This window comes from Mus pahari, chromosome 19 (assembly GCF_900095145.1).
Source record: "Mus pahari chromosome 19, PAHARI_EIJ_v1.1, whole genome shotgun sequence".
Lineage (NCBI taxonomy): Eukaryota > Metazoa > Chordata > Mammalia > Rodentia > Muridae > Mus > Mus pahari.
The window spans coordinates 70,358,289-70,364,636 of NC_034608.1; positions in this window are offsets into that span (position 1 = coordinate 70,358,289).

Sequence of the window (6,348 nt, forward strand, 5' to 3'; positions counted from 1 at the left end):
CTCAAAGTGTTAGCTAGAACAATAAGACAACAAAAAGAGATCAAGGGGATGCAAATTGGTAAAGAAGAAATGAAGACACTTGCAGATGATATGATAGTATACATAAGTGGCTCCAAAAATTCTAACAGAGAACTTCTCCAACTGATAAACAACTTCAGCAATGTGGCCGGATATAAAATTAGACTCAAAAAAATCAGTAGCCTTCCTTTATAGCAATGATAAACAGGCTGGAAGATAAATTAGGGAAACCACTTCCTTCACAATAGCAACAAATAACAAAATATCTTGGGGTAACTCTAACCAAACAAGTGAAATATCTATATGACAATAACTTCAAGTCACTTACGAAAGAAATTGAAGAAGATCTCAGAAAATGGAGAGATCTCCTGTACTCATGGATTGGCAGAATTAACATAGTAAAAACGGCCATCCTACCAAAGGCAATCTATAGATTCAATGCAATCCCCATCAAAATCCAACCACAATTCTTCAAAGACATGAAAAGAGCAATTCTCATCTGAAAAGGCCAAAAACCCAGAATAGTAAAAATAATTCTTAACAATAAAAGAACAGGTGGGAGAATCACCATCCCTGACCTCAAGCTTTACTACAGAGCAATAATGATAAAAACTGCATAGTATTGGTACTGAGGCATACACGTTGATCAATGGAATAGAATTGAAGACCCAGAAATAAAACCACACAATAACAGACACTTTATCTTTGACAAAGATGACAAAAATATACGATGGAAAAAGAAAGTATCTTCAACAAATGGTGCTAGTCTTACTGGCTGTCTGTATGTAGGGAAATGAAAATAGACCCATATTTGTCACTTTGCACAAACCTCAAGTCCAAGTAGATCAAGAACCTCAACATAAAACCAGATACACTGAATCTAATAGAAGAGAAAGTGGGAAAGAGCCTTGAACTCATTGGCACAGGGAGAAAATTCCTAAACAGAACTCCAATGGCTCATGCTCTAAGATCAAGAATTGATTAATGGGACCTCATGAAACTGGAAAGCTTCTGTAAGGCAAAGATCATAGTCAATAAGACAAATTGGCAACCTATAAATTGGGCAAAAAAACCACCTACAGTTTGGGAAAAAATCTTCACTAATCTCACATCTGATAGAGGGCTAATATCCAAAATGTATAAAGAACTCAAGAAGTTAATCATCAAAAAACCAAACAACCCAATCAATAAATGGGGTATAGAACTAAACTGAGAATTCACAACTGAGGAATCTTGAATGCCTGAGAAGCACCTAAAGAAATGTTCAAAGTCCTTAATGTTCAGAGAAATGTAAATTAAAATGACCCTGAGATTTCTTCTTACACCAATCAGAATGGCTAAGATCAAAACCTCAGGAGACTATACCTGTTGGAGAGGATATGGAGAAAGAGGAACACTCCTCCATTGCTGATGGAAAGGAATTTTTTTTATATTGCATTCCTTATTGGAGATGTGTCTTACAAATTTGGATTAAATACTTTGAATGAATACAGAAAGTAAAATACCATCACATTTTTGACAATCAATTATTTGAGAGGATTTGCCATTTTATCCTTGGATGTGACTAGACCTCATCATGAGTGAATGCACATAAAAACTATATAACACTAAAACATAGAAAATGAATACCTCAAAACAGAAAATTGATTCTAGATTATTAGGTGAGTCAATTTCTTATTCGTGTATAAATCTATCATTTCTGTATATTCCATTCTGAATAATTGTCCAGGCCTAATTATAATTCTAAAAAAATCATAGTTGTCAGATTAACATTATACTCCCTTTTTTTATAACGACTATTTACCCAGCTTGTTTTTATTAATTATTTTATTTATTAACATTTCAAATGTTATCCCCCTTTCCGGTCCCTCCTCCATGTGCATGCCCCCTCTCCTTTGCCTCTAAGAGGGTGCTCAACCACCTACCCTCCCACTTCACCCCTCTAGCATTCCTCTTCTCTGGGGCATCAAGCCTCAACAGGACCAAACACATCCCTTTCCACTGAGACCAAATAAGGCAGTGTTCTGCTACATATGTAGCAGGAAGCCACAGACCAGCCCATGTATGCTCTTTGGTTGGTGGCTTAGTCCGTGGGAGCTTTGAGGGGTCTGGTTGGTTGGTACTGTTGTCCTTCCTATGGGGTTGCCATCCCCTTCAGTTCCTTCAATCCTTCCCCTAACTCCTCCATAGGGGCCCCTGAGCTCAGTCAGATGGTTGGCTTAAGTATCTGCATCTGTCTCGGGTATTGGTAGAGCTTCTCAGAGGACAGCTATGCTAGGCTCCTGTCTTGGGGATTTTGATGCTACACATGGAATGGATCCCAAGTTAGGGCAGACTCTGGATGGCCTATCCTTCAGTCTCTATTCCATTTTTGTCCCAGCATTTCCTTTAGAGTTGCCCAGTTCTTTAAAATAATATTTTTCTGAAAATTTCTATTTGAGAATTTTTTCCAGACAGTGTACTTTGATATAGTTCCTTTCTGAAAACTGCCCCCAGACTCCCCCTACCCACTCAACTTTATGTTATTTTTCTTTCTTTTACTTTCTCTTACTTAAAAAGACAAACCACAAAAATGAAAATAAAACAGACCAATAAGATAAAAATGCCAACGCACTCCTCCACAAAGTCCACACACAAATTAAAACAAAACATTGAGTTTGTTTTATGTTGGCTAACTAGTTCCAGGCGTGAGGCTTGCCCTGGAGTGTGGTTGATATACACAGGGACACTCCAGTGGCAAAATCTGATTTGGAGGTATTAATTGCATACAGCTTCTTGGTTAGGGGTCAGACTCCATATCTACATCCCTCTCTCAATACTGGGAACCTGTCTGTTTCTTAACCTGTGCAGGTCTTGTCGTGTATGCTATCATAGGTTTTTGGGTGGGTTTTTTTTTTTTTTTTTTTTTTTGAGTTCATATATGTGTTAGTCCTGTTGTTCTGGAAGACACAGTTTCCTTGGAGACATCCATCACATATGGCTTTCACAATCTTTCTGCCTCTTCTTCTACATAGATCTCTGAATCTAGATGGGAAGAGTTTTGTGAACTCATTTCCCTTAGCACTGGCTCCTCCAAAATGTCTGACTTTCTTCTCACTGTCTACTTGTGGGTAGCTGAGTTATTTTCTATCCACTAAAAGAGGAAAGACTTTTGATATGGGTTTAGTGGGGCACTAATCTATAGGTATAGCCTATACTAGAAATCACTAGAAATTATTGATTGGTATGCTTCGTTAGCTGAATAATAGTATTAGATTTTTCTCTTAGGCCCATAACCAAACTAGTCACAGGTTCTCAGGCACTCAACAGTGTTGTATATAGGTTGCTTCTCATGTAGCAGGCCTTAGCTCTAGTCAGAAAGTGGTTGATTACTCCCATAAAACCTGTGCTAAGATTGCACAAATATATCTTACAGGTAAATGGCTTTTGTAGTTTTAGTGTTTGTAGCTGGGCGCTATCATGATTATTTTTCTTCTCCAATAATATTCAGAGTACTTCCTAATACCATGAAGTGGTGAAGCTTGTAGTTAGGCACCAGTGCAGTTTATCTGTGTTCAATAACTTAAGTAAGTGCTGTCTTCAGCAACAGAGCCTTACCACCATGTTAAAAAACATTCACAGTGTTTTCATAGTTGTATAAGTTTAGATTCCAACAAGCATTCAGAGAGGTCATATCCTCACTGATCTTTGTCATTTTCTTCTTTATAATTTCTATAGTAATAGGTATGAAGTGCTAGCTCCCTGAAGTTTTGATTGACATTTAGGCAATAGTGATTTTGAACATCTTTTCATGCACGCATTGGTAATTTGTTTATCATCTTTGGGTAAATGTCTATTCAGATCCTTTTCACATGTTGAATCTAATTGCTTCTTACCAAAATTTCAGAGTTCTTTATATTCTTGATGTTATTCCCTTATCAAACATGCTTTGCAAAGATTTTTCTCCCACCCTCTGCATTGTCTTTGTACTCTGCTCATTAAGAACTAGTTTTATTTTTAGAGATACATGTTTAGAGTATATAATTTTCACAGATTGAATATATTTATAGATCAGAATATGAAGTGTTTATTCTAATCATCAAGAAAAATTTCAAAACTGGAAAAGAAAGTCTTAAATAAGTTTAAATGCAAGGATCTAGAATGCCCTAATTTTAAAATAACATTTAATGAATGCTAAGTAATCATATTATTAAAATATGCTATTGGCCTTGAAATAAGTATGAACTTTTTTATTTTTCTTTTTTTTTAACTTGTTTTATTAGATATTTTCTTCATTTACATTTCAAATGCTATCCCGAATGTCCCCTATACCCTCCCCCCACCCTGCTCCCCTGTCCAGCCACTCCCACTTCTTGGCCCTGGCATTCCCCTATATGGGGCATATAAAGTTTGCAAGACCAAGGGGCTGACTAGGCCATCTTCTGCTACATATGCAGCTAGAGACACCAGTTCTGGGGGTACTGATTAGTTCATATTGTTGTTTTACCTATAGGGTTGCAGACCCCTTCAGTTCCTTGGGTAATTTCTCTAGCTCCTCCATTGGGGTCTCTGTGTTCTATCCTATAGATGGCTATGGGCATCCACTGCTGTATTTGCCAGGCATTGGCATAGCCTCACAGAGATAGCTATATCTGTGTCCTTTCAGCAAGATCTTGCTGGCATATGCAATAGTGTCTGCATTTGGTGGCTAATTATGGGATGGACCCCTGGGTGGGGCAGTCTCTGGATGGTTCATCCTTTTGCCTTAGCTCCAAACTTTGTCTCTGCCACTTCTTTCATGGGTATTTTATTCCCTATTTTAGGGAGGAATGAAGTATCCACGTTTTGGTCTTCTTTCTTCTTGATTTTCTTATGTTTTGGAGATTGTATCTTGGATATTCTAGGTTTCTGGGCTAATATCCACTTATCAGTGAGTGCATATCAAGTGAATTTTTTGTGATTGGGTTACCTCACTCAGGATGATATCCTCCAGATACATCCATTTGNCTAAGAATTTCATAAATTCATTGTTTTTAATAGCTGAGTAGTACTCCATTGTGTAAATGTACTACATTTTCTGTATCCATTCCTCTGTTGAGGGACATCTGGGTTCTTTCCAGCTTCTGGCTATTATAAATAGGGCAGCTATGAACATAGTGGGTCATGTGTCCTTATTACCAGTTGGAACATCTTCTGGGTATATACCTAGAAGAGGTATTGCTGGATCTGCCGGTAGTACTATGTTTTACAAATGCGTTTGCGATTGTACGAGGGATAGTTATGTCATGTTAGGCATATTCACAACCTTGTTACTGTTTCATGTGAACATGAGATATTATTTGTGTCAAGTTGACAAGGGGTGGATTGTAGTGGCTATTCCTGGTTGTCAGCTTGACTATATTTGAAATAAACTACAATCCAGAATTGGAAGGCTCACCAGTGAACCTAATCTGGAGACTGGGAGATAGAAGTTTCTGATCTGGATCTTGGTATGGAGATCTTGAGACACAGTGGTGATTGAATCCAGAAGATTAAGACAGGGAGATCTCCGAGTCCAAGATCATCTGGGATTAAAGGTGTGGTGGCACACACCTTTAATCTGGGCTACACCTTCTGCTGGGGATCATATAAGGACATTGGAAGAAGGGAGTCTGGTTCTCACTCTTTTGCCTGCTTGCCGTGTGGGACTAAGCAACTACTAGATCCTTGGAGTTCCATTCACAGCTACAACTGAACCATTGTTGGGAATTGGACTGCAGACTGTAAGTCATCAATAAATTCCTTTACCATATAGAGACTATCTGTAAGTTCTGTGACTCTAGAGAACCCTGACTAATACACCTGCCTTTATATGTTTATTCACATTTTTCTCTCACTGCTTTTAATATTCTATCTTTATTTAGTGCATTTGTTGTTCTGATTATTATGTGACAGGAGGAATTTCTTTTCTGATCCAGTGTATTTGGAGTTCTGTAGGCTTCTTGTATGTTCATGGGCATCTCTTTCGTCAGGTTTGGGAAGTTTTCTTCTATAATTTTGTTGAGGATATTTGCTGGCCCTTTAAGTTGAAAATGTTTATTCTTATCTATTCCTATTATCCTTAAATTTGGTCTTCTCATTGTGTCCTGGATTTCCTGGATGTTTTGAGTTAAGATCTTTTTGTATTTTGCATTTTCTTTGATTGTTGTGTCCATGTTCCCTATGGAATCTTNTGTACCTGAGATTCTCTCTTCCATCTCTTGTATTCTGTTGCTGATGCTCACGTCTATGGTTCCCTATTTCTTTCCTAGGGTTTCTATCTCCACAGTTGTCTCCCTTTGGGTTTTCTTAATTGTTTCTACTTTCTTTGCA